Below are 10,000 nucleotides of genomic sequence, written 5' to 3'. Positions count from 1 at the left end.
CCAGGTGTTGTAGGCTTTTAATTTTTTCTCACAGTCCGGGGAGAGCTTTTTGCCATGTGTTTCTTGCTCATCATCAAAGCTTTAAACCCTTATTTGAACCTTCTCACCTTCTCTGTCCTGTCCCAGGGCTTATAATTCTTTCTGTCTGACGACAAGCAGCAGCAGCAACAGAATAAGAAAAGTAAAATAAAGAGCTTTCACACCTGCGGCCATACCACCCTGAAAGCGCCCGATCTCGTCTGATCTCAGAAGCTAAGCAGGGTTGGGCCTGGTTAGTACCTGGATGGGAGACTGCCTGGGAATACCAGGTGTTGTAGGCTTTTTCTTTTCTCACAGTCCGGGGAGAGCTTTTTGCCATGTGTTTCTTGCTCATCATCAAAGCTTTAAACCCTTATTTGAACCTTCTCACCTTCTCTGTCCTGTCCCAGGGCTTATAATTCTTTCTGTCTGACGACAAGCAGCAGCAGCAGCAGCAGCAGCAGCAGCAGCAGCAGCAGCAGCAGCAACAGCAGCAGCAGCAACAGCAGCAGCAGCAACAGCAGCAGCAGCAACAGCAGCAGCAGCAACAGCAGCAGCAGCAACAGCAGCAGCAGCAACAGCAGCAGCAGCAACAGCAGCAGCAGCAACAGCAACAGAATAAGAGAAGTAAAATAAAAAACTTTCACACCTGCGGCCATACCACCCTGAAAGCGCCTGATCTCGGAAGCTAAGCATGGTTGGGCCTGGTTAGTACCTGGATGGGAGACCGCCTGGGAATACCAGGTGTTGTAGGCTTTTTCTTTTCTCACAGTCCGGGGAGAGCTTTTTGCCATGTGTTTCTTGCTCATCATCAAAGCTTTAAACCCTTATTTGAACCTTCTCACCTTCTCTGTCCTGTCCCAGGGCTTATAATTCTTTCAGTCTGACGACAAGCAGCAGCAGCAGCAGCAGCAGCAGCAGCAGCAGCAGCAGCAGCAGCAGCAGCAGCAGCAGCAGCAGCAGCAGCAGCAGCAGCAGCAGCAGAATAAGAGAAGTAAAATAAAAAACTTTCACACCTGCGGCCATACCACCCTGAAAGCGCCCGATCTCGTCTGATCTCGGAAGCTAAGCAGGGTTGGGCCTGGTTAGTACCTGGATGGGAGACCGCCTGGGAATACCAGGTGTTGTAGGCTTTTAATTTTTTCTCACAGTCCGGGGAGAGCTTTTTGCCATGTGTTTCTTGCTCATCATCAAAGCTTTAAACCCTTATTTGAACCTTCTCACCTTCTCTGTCCTGTCCCAGGGCTTATAATTCTTTTTGTCTGACGACAAGCAGCAGCAGCAGCAGCAGCAGCAGCAGCAGCAGCAGCAGCAGCAGCAGCAGCAGCAGCAACAGAATAAGAGAAGTAAAATAAAAAACTTTCACACCTGCGGCCATATCACCCTGAAAGCGCCCGATCTCGTCTGATCTCGGAAGCTAAGCAGGGTTGGGCCTGGTTAGTACCTGGATGGGAGACCGCCTGGGAATACCAGGTGTTGTAGGCTTTTAATTTTTTCTCACAGTCCGGGGAGAGCTTTTTGCCATGTGTTTCTTGCTCATCATCAAAGCTTTAAACCCTTATTTGAACCTTCTCACCTTCTCTGTCCTGTCCCAGGGCTTATAATTCTTTTTGTCTGACGACAAGCAGCAGCAGCAGCAGCAGCAGCAGCAGCAGCAGCAGCAGCAGCAGCAGCAGCAGCAGCAGCAGCAGCAGCAGCAGCAACAGAATAAGAGAAGTAAAATAAAAAACTTTCACACCTGTGGCCATACCACCCTGAAAGCGCCCGATCTTGTCTGATCTCGGAAGCTAAGCAGGGTTGGGCCTGGTTAGTACCTGGATGGCAGACCGCCTGGGAATACCAGGTGTTGTAGGCTTTTAATTTTTTCTCACAGTCCGGGGAGAGCTTTTTGCCATGTGTTTCTTGCTCATCATCAAAGCTTTAAACCCTTATTTGAACCTTCTCACCTTCTCTGTCCTGTCCCAGGGCTTATAATTCTTTCTGTCTGACGACAAGCAGCAGCAGCAGCAGCAGCAGCAGCAGCAGCAGCAGCAGCAGCAGCAGCAGCAGCAGCAGCAGCAGCAGCAGCAGCAGCAGCAGCAGCAGCAGCAACAGAATAAGAAAAGTAAAATAAAGAGCTTTCACACCTGCGGCCATACCACCCTGAAAGCGCCTGATCTCGGAAGCTAAGCAGGGTTGGGCCTGGTTAGTACCTGGATGGGAGACCGCCTGGGAATACCAGGTGTTGTAAGCTTTTTCTTTTCTCACAGTCCGGGGAGAGCTTTTTGCCATGTGTTTCTTGCTCATCATCAAAGCTTTAAACCCTTATTTGAACCTTCTCACCTTCTCTGTCCTGTCCCAGGGCTTATAATTCTTTCTGTCTGACGACAAGCAGCAGCAGCAGCAGCAGCAGCAGCAGCAGCAGCAGCAGCAGCAGCAACAGAATAAGAGAAGTAAAATAAAAAACTTTCACACCTGCGGCCATACCACCCTGAAAGCGCCCGATCTCGTCTGATCTCGGAAGCTAAGCAGGGTTGGGCCTGGTTAGTACCTGGATGGGAGACCGCCTGGGAATACCAGGTGTTGTAGTCTTTTTCTTTTCTCACAGTCCGGGGAGAGCTTTTTGCCATGTGTTTCTTGCTCATCATCAAAGCTTTAAACCCTTATTTGAACCTTCTCACCTTCTCTGTCCTGTCCCAGGGCTTATAATTCTTTTTGTCTGACGACAAGCAGCAGCAGCAGCAGCAGCAGCAGCAGCAGCAGCAGCAGCAGCAGCAACAGAATAAGAGAAGTAAAATAAAAAACTTTCACACCTGCGGCCATACCACCCTGAAAGCGCCCGATCTCGTCTGATCTCGGAAGCTAAGCAGGGTTGGGCCTGGTTAGTACCGGGATGGGAGACCGCCTGGGAATACCAGGTGTTGTAGGCTTTTAATTTTTTCTCACAGTCCGGGGAGAGCTTTTTGCCATGTTTCTTGCTCATCATCAAAGCTTTAAACCCTTATTTGAACCATCTCACCTTCTCTGTCCTGTCCCAGGGCTTATAATTCTTTTTGTCTGACGACAAGCAGCAGCAGCAGCAGCAGCAGCAGCAGCAGCAGCAGCAGCAGCAGCAGCAGCAGCAGCAGCAGCAGCAACAGAATAAGAGAAGTAAAATAAAAAACTTTCACACCTACGGCCATACCACCCTGAAAGCGCCCGATCTCGTCTGATCTCGGAAGCTAAGCAGGGTTGGGCCTGGTTAGTACCTGGATGGGAGACCGCCTGGGAATACCAGGTGTTGTAGGCTTTTAATTTTTTCTCACAGTCCGGGGAGTGCTTTTTGCCATGTGTTTCTTGCTCATCATCAAAGCTTTAAACCCTTGTTTGAACCTTCTCACCTTCTCTGTCCTGTCCCAGGGCTTATAATTCTTTCTGTCTGACGACAAGCAGCAGCAGCAGCAGCAGCAGCAGCAGCAGCAGCAGCAGCAGCAGCAGCAGCAGCAGCAGCAGCAGCAGCAGCAGCAGCAGCAGCAGCAGCAGCAGCAACAGAATAAGAGAAGTAAAATAAAGAGCTTTCACACCTGCGGCCATACCACCCTGAAAGCGCCTGATCTCGGAAGCTAAGCAGGGTTGGGCCTGGTTAGTACCTGGATGGGAGACCGCCTGGGAATACCAGGTGTTGTAGGCTTTTTCTTTTCTCACAGTCCGGGGAGAGCTTTTTGCCATGTGTTTCTTGCTCATCATCAAAGCTTTAAACCCTTATTTGAACCTTCTCACCTTCTCTGTCCTGTCCCAGGGCTTATAATTCTTTTTGTCTGACGACAAGCAGCAGCAGCAGCAGCAGCAGCAGCAGCAGCAGCAGCAGCAGCAGCAGCAGCAGCAGCAGCAGCAGCAGCAGCAACAGAATAAGAGAAGTAAAATAAAAAACTTTCACACCTGCGGCCATACCACCCTGAAAGCGCCCGATCTCGTCTGATCTCGGAAGCTAAGCAGGGTTGGGCCTGGTTAGTACCTGGATGGGAGACCGCCTGGGAATACCAGGTGTTGCAGGCTTTTAATTTTTTCTCACAGTCCGGGGAGAGCTTTTTGCCATGTGTTTCTTGCTCATCATCAAAGCTTTAAACCCTTATTTGAACCTTCTCACCTTCTCTGTCCTGTCCCAGGGCTTATAATTCTTTTTGTCTGACGACAAGCAGCAGCAGCAGCAGCAGCAGCAGCAGCAGCAGCAGCAGCAGCAGCAGCAGCAGCAGCAGCAGCAGCAGCAGCAGCAGCAGCAGCAACAGCAGCAGCAACAGCAACAGAATAAGAGAAGTAAAATAAAAAACTTTCACACCTGCTGCCATACCACCCTGAAAGCGCCCGATCTCGTCTGATCTCGGAAGCTAAGCAGGGTTGGGCCTGGTTAGTACCTGGATGGCAGACCGCCTGGGAATACCAGGTGTTGTAGGCTTTTAATTTTTTCTCACAGTCCGGGGAGAGCTTTTTGCCATGTGTTTCTTGCTCATCATCAAAGCTTTAAACCCTTATTTGAACCTTCTCACCTTCTCTGTCCTGTCCCAGGGCTTATAATTCTTTTTGTCTGACGACAAGCAGCAGCAGCAGCAGCAGCAGCAGCAGCAGCAGCAGCAGCAGCAGCAGCAGCAGCAGCAGCAGCAGCAGCAGCAGCAGCAGCAGCAGCAGCAGCAGCAGCAGCAACAGAATAAGAGAAGTAAAATAAAAAACTTTCACACCTGCGGCCATACCACCCTGAAAGCGCCCGATCTCGTCTGATCTCGGAAGCTAAGCAGGGTTGGGCCTGGTTAGTACCGGGATGGGAGACCGCCTGGGAATACCAGGTGTTGTAGGCTTTTAATTTTTTCTCACAGTCCGGGGAGAGCTTTTTGCCATGTTTCTTGCTCATCATCAAAGCTTTAAACCCTTATTTGAACCATCTCACCTTCTCTGTCCTGTCCCAGGGCTTATAATTCTTTTTGTCTGACGACAAGCAGCAGCAGCAGCAGCAGCAGCAGCAGCAGCAGCAGCAGCAGCAGCAGCAGCAGCAGCAGCAGCAGCAGCAGCAGCAACAGAATAAGAGAAGTAAAATAAAAAACTTTCACACCTACGGCCATACCACCCTGAAAGCGCCCGATCTCGTCTGATCTCGGAAGCTAAGCAGGGTTGGGCCTGGTTAGTACCTGCATGGGAGACCGCCTGGGAATACCAGGTGTTGTAGGCTTTTAATTTTTTCTCACAGTCCGGGGAGAGCTTTTTGCCATGTGTTTCTTGCTCATCATCAAAGCTTTAAACCCTTGTTTGAACCTTCTCACCTTCTCTGTCCTGTCCCAGGGCTTATAATTCTTTCTGTCTGACGACAAGCAGCAGCAGCAGCAGCAGCAGCAGCAGCAGCAGCAGCAGCAGCAGCAGCAGCAGCAGCAGCAGCAGCAGCAGCAGCAGCAGCAGCAGCAGCAGCAGCAGCAGCAGCAGCAGCAACAGAATAAGAGAAGTAAAATAAAGAGCTTTCACACCTGCGGCCATACCACCCTGAAAGCGCCTGATCTCGGAAGCTAAGCAGGGTTGGGCCTGGTTAGTACCTGGATGGGAGACCGCCTGGGAATACCAGGTGTTGTAAGCTTTTTCTTTTCTCACAGTCCGGGGAGAGCTTTTTGCCATGTGTTTCTTGCTCATCATCAAAGCTTTAAACCCTTATTTGAACCTTCTCACCTTCTCTGTCCTGTCCCAGGGCTTATAATTCTTTCTGTCTGACGACAAGCAGCAGCAGCAGCAGCAGCAGCAGCAGCAGCAGCAGCAGCAGCAACAGAATAAGAGAAGTAAAATAAAAAACTTTCACACCTGCGGCCATACCACCCTGAAAGCGCCCGATCTCGTCTGATCTCGGAAACTAAGCAGGGTTGGGCCTGGTTAGTACCTGGATGGGAGACCGCCTGGGAATACCAGGTGTTGTAGTCTTTTTCTTTTCTCACAGTCCGGGGAGAGCTTTTTGCCATGTGTTTCTTGCTCATCATCAAAGCTTTAAACCCTTATTTGAACCTTCTCACCTTCTCTGTGCAGTCCCAGGGCTTATAATTCTTTCTGTCTGACGACAAGCAGCAGCAGCAGCAGCAGCAGCAGCAGCAGCAGCAGCAGCAGCAGCAGCAGCAGCAGCAGAATAAGAGAAGTAAAATAAAAAACTTTCACACCTGCGGCCATACCACCCTGAAAGCGCCCGATCTCGTCTGATCTCGGAAGCTAAGCAGGGTTGGGCCTGGTTAGTACCTGGATGGGAGACCGCCTGGGAATACCAGGTGTTGTAGGCTTTTAATTTTTTCTCACAGTCCGGGGAGAGCTTTTTGCCATGTGTTTCTTGCTCATCATCAAAGCTTTAAACCCTTATTTGAACCTTCTCACCTTCTCTGTCCTGTCCCAGGGCTTATAATTCTTTTTGTCTGACGACAAGCAGCAGCAGCAGCAGCAGCAGCAGCAGCAGCAGCAGCAGCAGCAGCAGCAGCAGCAGCAGCAGCAGCAGCAGCAGAATAAGAGAAGTAAAATAAAAAACTTTCACACCTGCGGCCATACCACCCTGAAAGCGCCCGATCTCGTCTGATCTCGGAAGCTAAGCAGGGTTGGGCCTGGTTAGTACCTGGATGGCAGACCGCCTGGGAATACCAGGTGTTGTAGGCTTTTAATTTTTTCTCACAGTCCGGGGAGAGCTTTTTGCCATGTGTTTCTTGCTCATCATCAAAGCTTTAAACCCTTATTTGAACCTTCTCACCTTCTCTGTCCTGTCCCAGGGCTTATAATTCTTTTTGTCTGACGACAAGCAGCAGCAGCAGCAGCAGCAGCAGCAGCAGCAGCAGCAGCAGCAGCAGCAGCAGCAACAGAATAAGAGAAGTAAAATAAAAAACTTTCACACCTGCGGCCATACCACCCTGAAAGCGCCCGATCTCGTCTGATCTCGGAAGCTAAGCAGGGTTGGGCCTGGTTAGTACCGGGATGGGAGACCGCCTGGGAATACCAGGTGTTGTAGGCTTTTAATTTTTTCTCACAGTCCGGGGAGAGCTTTTTGCCATGTTTCTTGCTCATCATCAAAGCTTTAAACCCTTATTTGAACCATCTCACCTTCTCTGTCCTGTCCCAGGGCTTATAATTCTTTTTGTCTGACGACAAGCAGCAGCAGCAGCAGCAGCAGCAGCAGCAGCAGCAGCAGCAGCAGCAGCAGCAGCAGCAGCAGCAGCAGCAGCAACAGAATAAGAGAAGTAAAATAAAAAACTTTCACACCTACGGCCATACCACCCTGAAAGCGCCCGATCTCGTCTGATCTCGGAAGCTAAGCAGGGTTGGGCCTGGTTAGTACCTGGATGGGAGACCGCCTGGGAATACCAGGTGTTGTAGGCTTTTAATTTTTTCTCACAGTCCGGGGAGAGCTTTTTGCCATGTGTTTCTTGCTCATCATCAAAGCTTTAAACCCTTGTTTGAACCTTCTCACCTTCTCTGTCCTGTCCCAGGGCTTATAATTCTTTCTGTCTGACGACAAGCAGCAGCAGCAGCAGCAGCAGCAGCAGCAGCAGCAGCAGCAGCAGCAGCAGCAGCAGCAGCAGCAGCAGCAGCAGCAGCAGCAGCAGCAACAGCAGCAGCAGCAACAGAATAAGAGAAGTAAAATAAAGAGCTTTCACACCTGCGGCCATACCACCCTGAAAGCGCCTGATCTCGGAAGCTAAGCAGGGTTGGGCCTGGTTAGTACCTGGATGGGAGACCGCCTGGGAATACCAGGTGTTGTAGGCTTTTTCTTTTCTCACAGTCCGGGGAGAGCTTTTTGCCATGTGTTTCTTGCTCATCATCAAAGCTTTAAACCCTTATTTGAACCTTCTCACCTTCTCTGTCCTGTCCCAGGGCTTATAATTCTTTTTGTCTGACGACAAGCAGCAGCAGCAGCAGCAGCAGCAGCAGCAGCAGCAGCAGCAGCAGCAGCAGCAGCAGCAGCAGCAGCAGCAACAGAATAAGAGAAGTAAAATAAAAAACTTTCACACCTGCGGCCATACCACCTTGAAAGCGCCCGATCTCATCTGATCTCGGAAGCTAAGCAGGGTTGGGCCTGGTTAGTACCTGGATGGGAGACCGCCTGGGAATACCAGGTGTTGTAGGCTTTTAATTTTTTCTCACAGTCCGGGGAGAGCTTTTTGCCATGTGTTTCTTGCTCATCATCAAAGCTTTAAACCCTTATTTGAACCTTCTCACCTTCTCTGTCCTGTCCCAGGGCTTATAATTCTTTTTGTCTGACGACAAGCAGCAGCAGCAGCAGCAGCAGCAGCAGCAGCAGCAGCAGCAGCAGCAGCAGCAGCAGCAGCAGCAGCAGCAGCAGCAGCAGCAACAGAATAAGAGAAGTAAAATAAAAAACTTTCACACCTGTGGCCATACCACCCTGAAAGCGCCCGATCTTGTCTGATCTCGGAAGCTAAGCAGGGTTGGGCCTGGTTAGTACCTGGATGGCAGACCGCCTGGGAATACCAGGTGTTGTAGGCTTTTAATTTTTTCTCACAGTCCGGGGAGAGCTTTTTGCCATGTGTTTCTTGCTCATCATCAAAGCTTTAAACCCTTATTTGAACCTTCTCACCTTCTCTGTCCTGTCCCAGGGCTTATAATTCTTTCTGTCTGACGACAAGCAGCAGCAGCAGCAGCAGCAGCAGCAGCAGCAGCAGCAGCAGCAGCAGCAGCAGCAGCAGCAGCAGCAGCAGCAGCAGCAGCAGCAGCAGCAGCAGCAGCAGCAACAGAATAAGAAAAGTAAAATAAAGAGCTTTCACACCTGCGGCCATACCACCCTGAAAGCGCCTGATCTCGGAAGCTAAGCAGGGTTGGGCCTGGTTAGTACCTGGATGGGAGACCGCCTGGGAATACCAGGTGTTGTAAGCTTTTTCTTTTCTCACAGTCCGGGGAGAGCTTTTTGCCATGTGTTTCTTGCTCATCATCAAAGCTTTAAACCCTTATTTGAACCTTCTCACCTTCTCTGTCCTGTCCCAGGGCTTATAATTATTTCTGTCTGACGACAAGCAGCAGCAGCAGCAGCAGCAGCAGCAGCAGCAGCAGCAGCAGCAGCAGCAGCAACAGAATAAGAGAAGTAAAATAAAAAACTTTCACACCTGCGGCCATACCACCCTGAAAGCGCCCGATCTCGTCTGATCTCGGAAGCTAAGCAGGGTTGGGCCTGGTTAGTACCTGGATGGGAGACCGCCTGGGAATACCAGGTGTTGTAGTCTTTTTCTTTTCTCACAGTCCGGGGAGAGCTTTTTGCCATGTGTTTCTTGCTCATCATCAAAGCTTTAAACCCTTATTTGAACCTTCTCACCTTCTCTGTGCAGTCCCAGGGCTTATAATTCTTTCTGTCTGACGACAAGCAGCAGCAGCAGCAGCAGCAGCAGCAGCAGCAGCAGCAGCAGCAGCAGCAGAATAAGAGAAGTAAAATAAAAAATTTTCACACCTGCGGCCATACCACCCTGAAAGCGCCCGATCTCGTCTGATCTCGGAAGCTAAGCAGGGTTGGGCCTGGTTAGTACCTGGATGGGAGACCGCCTGGGAATACCAGGTGTTGTAGGCTTTTAATTTTTTCTCACAGTCCGGGGAGAGCTTTTTGCCATGTGTTTCTTGCTCATCATCAAAGCTTTAAACCCTTATTTGAACCTTCTCACCTTCTCTGTCCTGTCCCAGGGCTTATAATTCTTTTTGTCTGACGACAAGCAGCAGCAGCAGCAGCAGCAGCAGCAGCAGCAGCAGCAGCAGCAGCAGCAGCAGCAGCAACAGAATAAGAGAAGTAAAATAAAAAACTTTCACACCTGCGGCCATACCACCCTGAAAGCGCCCGATCTCGTCTGATCTCGGAAGCTAAGCAGGGTTGGGCCTGGTTAGTACCTGGATGGCAGACCGCCTGGGAATACCAGGTGTTGTAGGCTTTTAATTTTTTCTCACAGTCCGGGGAGAGCTTTTTGCCATGTGTTTCTTGCTCATCATCAAAGCTTTAAACCCTTATTTGAACCTTCTCACCTTCTCTGTCCTG

At 50.3% G+C, this 10,000-nt stretch overlaps 22 non-coding genes and 6 pseudogenes across 22 annotated transcripts in view; all 28 read left to right on the top strand.

Annotated features, from left to right (window-relative positions):
- LOC128478596 (5S ribosomal RNA) overlaps positions 1-16 on the top strand; it is a 119-nt gene extending 103 nt beyond the window's left edge. Inside the window, exon 1 of the ribosomal RNA XR_008349506.1 lies at positions 1-16. This exon is cut by the window's left edge and continues 103 nt beyond it. This is a non-coding gene — a ribosomal RNA (5S ribosomal RNA).
- Positions 17-201: 185 nt separating this feature from the next.
- Positions 202-320, top strand: LOC128478897 (5S ribosomal RNA). Its single transcript, XR_008349795.1, has one exon. It is a non-coding gene; the product is annotated as a 5S ribosomal RNA (ribosomal RNA).
- Positions 321-665: 345 nt separating this feature from the next.
- On the top strand, positions 666-774 carry LOC128480449 (uncharacterized; annotated as a pseudogene).
- A 258-nt stretch (positions 775-1,032) lies between these two features.
- On the top strand, positions 1,033-1,151 carry LOC128480065 (5S ribosomal RNA). Its single transcript, XR_008350472.1, has one exon. It is a non-coding gene; the product is annotated as a 5S ribosomal RNA (ribosomal RNA).
- A 233-nt stretch (positions 1,152-1,384) lies between these two features.
- On the top strand, positions 1,385-1,503 carry LOC128477342 (5S ribosomal RNA). The gene has a single exon (XR_008348320.1). It is a non-coding gene; the product is annotated as a 5S ribosomal RNA (ribosomal RNA).
- A 251-nt stretch (positions 1,504-1,754) lies between these two features.
- LOC128479171 (5S ribosomal RNA) lies at positions 1,755-1,873 on the top strand. The gene has a single exon (XR_008350057.1). It is a non-coding gene; the product is annotated as a 5S ribosomal RNA (ribosomal RNA).
- A 269-nt stretch (positions 1,874-2,142) lies between these two features.
- On the top strand, positions 2,143-2,251 carry LOC128480394 (uncharacterized; annotated as a pseudogene).
- A 219-nt stretch (positions 2,252-2,470) lies between these two features.
- LOC128477158 (5S ribosomal RNA) lies at positions 2,471-2,589 on the top strand. Its single transcript, XR_008348140.1, has one exon. It is a non-coding gene; the product is annotated as a 5S ribosomal RNA (ribosomal RNA).
- Positions 2,590-2,808: 219 nt separating this feature from the next.
- LOC128477054 (5S ribosomal RNA) lies at positions 2,809-2,927 on the top strand. The gene has a single exon (XR_008348042.1). It is a non-coding gene; the product is annotated as a 5S ribosomal RNA (ribosomal RNA).
- A 240-nt stretch (positions 2,928-3,167) lies between these two features.
- LOC128480528 (5S ribosomal RNA) lies at positions 3,168-3,286 on the top strand. Its single transcript, XR_008350516.1, has one exon. It is a non-coding gene; the product is annotated as a 5S ribosomal RNA (ribosomal RNA).
- Positions 3,287-3,558: 272 nt separating this feature from the next.
- Positions 3,559-3,667, top strand: LOC128479838 (uncharacterized; annotated as a pseudogene).
- A 246-nt stretch (positions 3,668-3,913) lies between these two features.
- Positions 3,914-4,032, top strand: LOC128476781 (5S ribosomal RNA). Its single transcript, XR_008347777.1, has one exon. It is a non-coding gene; the product is annotated as a 5S ribosomal RNA (ribosomal RNA).
- Positions 4,033-4,310: 278 nt separating this feature from the next.
- Positions 4,311-4,429, top strand: LOC128478806 (5S ribosomal RNA). The gene has a single exon (XR_008349707.1). It is a non-coding gene; the product is annotated as a 5S ribosomal RNA (ribosomal RNA).
- A 278-nt stretch (positions 4,430-4,707) lies between these two features.
- LOC128477042 (5S ribosomal RNA) lies at positions 4,708-4,826 on the top strand. The gene has a single exon (XR_008348031.1). It is a non-coding gene; the product is annotated as a 5S ribosomal RNA (ribosomal RNA).
- A 249-nt stretch (positions 4,827-5,075) lies between these two features.
- LOC128476797 (5S ribosomal RNA) lies at positions 5,076-5,194 on the top strand. Its single transcript, XR_008347792.1, has one exon. It is a non-coding gene; the product is annotated as a 5S ribosomal RNA (ribosomal RNA).
- A 287-nt stretch (positions 5,195-5,481) lies between these two features.
- LOC128480392 (uncharacterized) lies at positions 5,482-5,590 on the top strand (annotated as a pseudogene).
- A 216-nt stretch (positions 5,591-5,806) lies between these two features.
- On the top strand, positions 5,807-5,925 carry LOC128478747 (5S ribosomal RNA). Its single transcript, XR_008349651.1, has one exon. It is a non-coding gene; the product is annotated as a 5S ribosomal RNA (ribosomal RNA).
- Positions 5,926-6,153: 228 nt separating this feature from the next.
- Positions 6,154-6,272, top strand: LOC128480053 (5S ribosomal RNA). Its single transcript, XR_008350470.1, has one exon. It is a non-coding gene; the product is annotated as a 5S ribosomal RNA (ribosomal RNA).
- Positions 6,273-6,517: 245 nt separating this feature from the next.
- LOC128477806 (5S ribosomal RNA) lies at positions 6,518-6,636 on the top strand. The gene has a single exon (XR_008348760.1). It is a non-coding gene; the product is annotated as a 5S ribosomal RNA (ribosomal RNA).
- A 230-nt stretch (positions 6,637-6,866) lies between these two features.
- On the top strand, positions 6,867-6,985 carry LOC128477030 (5S ribosomal RNA). Its single transcript, XR_008348020.1, has one exon. It is a non-coding gene; the product is annotated as a 5S ribosomal RNA (ribosomal RNA).
- A 246-nt stretch (positions 6,986-7,231) lies between these two features.
- On the top strand, positions 7,232-7,350 carry LOC128480410 (5S ribosomal RNA). The gene has a single exon (XR_008350504.1). It is a non-coding gene; the product is annotated as a 5S ribosomal RNA (ribosomal RNA).
- Positions 7,351-7,628: 278 nt separating this feature from the next.
- Positions 7,629-7,737, top strand: LOC128479837 (uncharacterized; annotated as a pseudogene).
- Positions 7,738-7,980: 243 nt separating this feature from the next.
- Positions 7,981-8,099, top strand: LOC128476680 (5S ribosomal RNA). The gene has a single exon (XR_008347683.1). It is a non-coding gene; the product is annotated as a 5S ribosomal RNA (ribosomal RNA).
- A 257-nt stretch (positions 8,100-8,356) lies between these two features.
- On the top strand, positions 8,357-8,475 carry LOC128479170 (5S ribosomal RNA). The gene has a single exon (XR_008350056.1). It is a non-coding gene; the product is annotated as a 5S ribosomal RNA (ribosomal RNA).
- Positions 8,476-8,753: 278 nt separating this feature from the next.
- LOC128480391 (uncharacterized) lies at positions 8,754-8,862 on the top strand (annotated as a pseudogene).
- Positions 8,863-9,087: 225 nt separating this feature from the next.
- Positions 9,088-9,206, top strand: LOC128477157 (5S ribosomal RNA). Its single transcript, XR_008348139.1, has one exon. It is a non-coding gene; the product is annotated as a 5S ribosomal RNA (ribosomal RNA).
- A 219-nt stretch (positions 9,207-9,425) lies between these two features.
- On the top strand, positions 9,426-9,544 carry LOC128480041 (5S ribosomal RNA). The gene has a single exon (XR_008350469.1). It is a non-coding gene; the product is annotated as a 5S ribosomal RNA (ribosomal RNA).
- Positions 9,545-9,777: 233 nt separating this feature from the next.
- LOC128477805 (5S ribosomal RNA) lies at positions 9,778-9,896 on the top strand. Its single transcript, XR_008348759.1, has one exon. It is a non-coding gene; the product is annotated as a 5S ribosomal RNA (ribosomal RNA).
- The last annotated feature ends 104 nt before the right edge of the window (positions 9,897-10,000 follow it).

The sequence above is a fragment of the Spea bombifrons genome, chromosome 2 (assembly GCF_027358695.1).
Source record: "Spea bombifrons isolate aSpeBom1 chromosome 2, aSpeBom1.2.pri, whole genome shotgun sequence".
NCBI lineage: Eukaryota > Metazoa > Chordata > Amphibia > Anura > Pelobatidae > Spea > Spea bombifrons.
The sequence above is the reverse complement of the archived record's forward strand: the minus strand, read 5'-3'. Positions and strand labels throughout refer to the sequence as shown.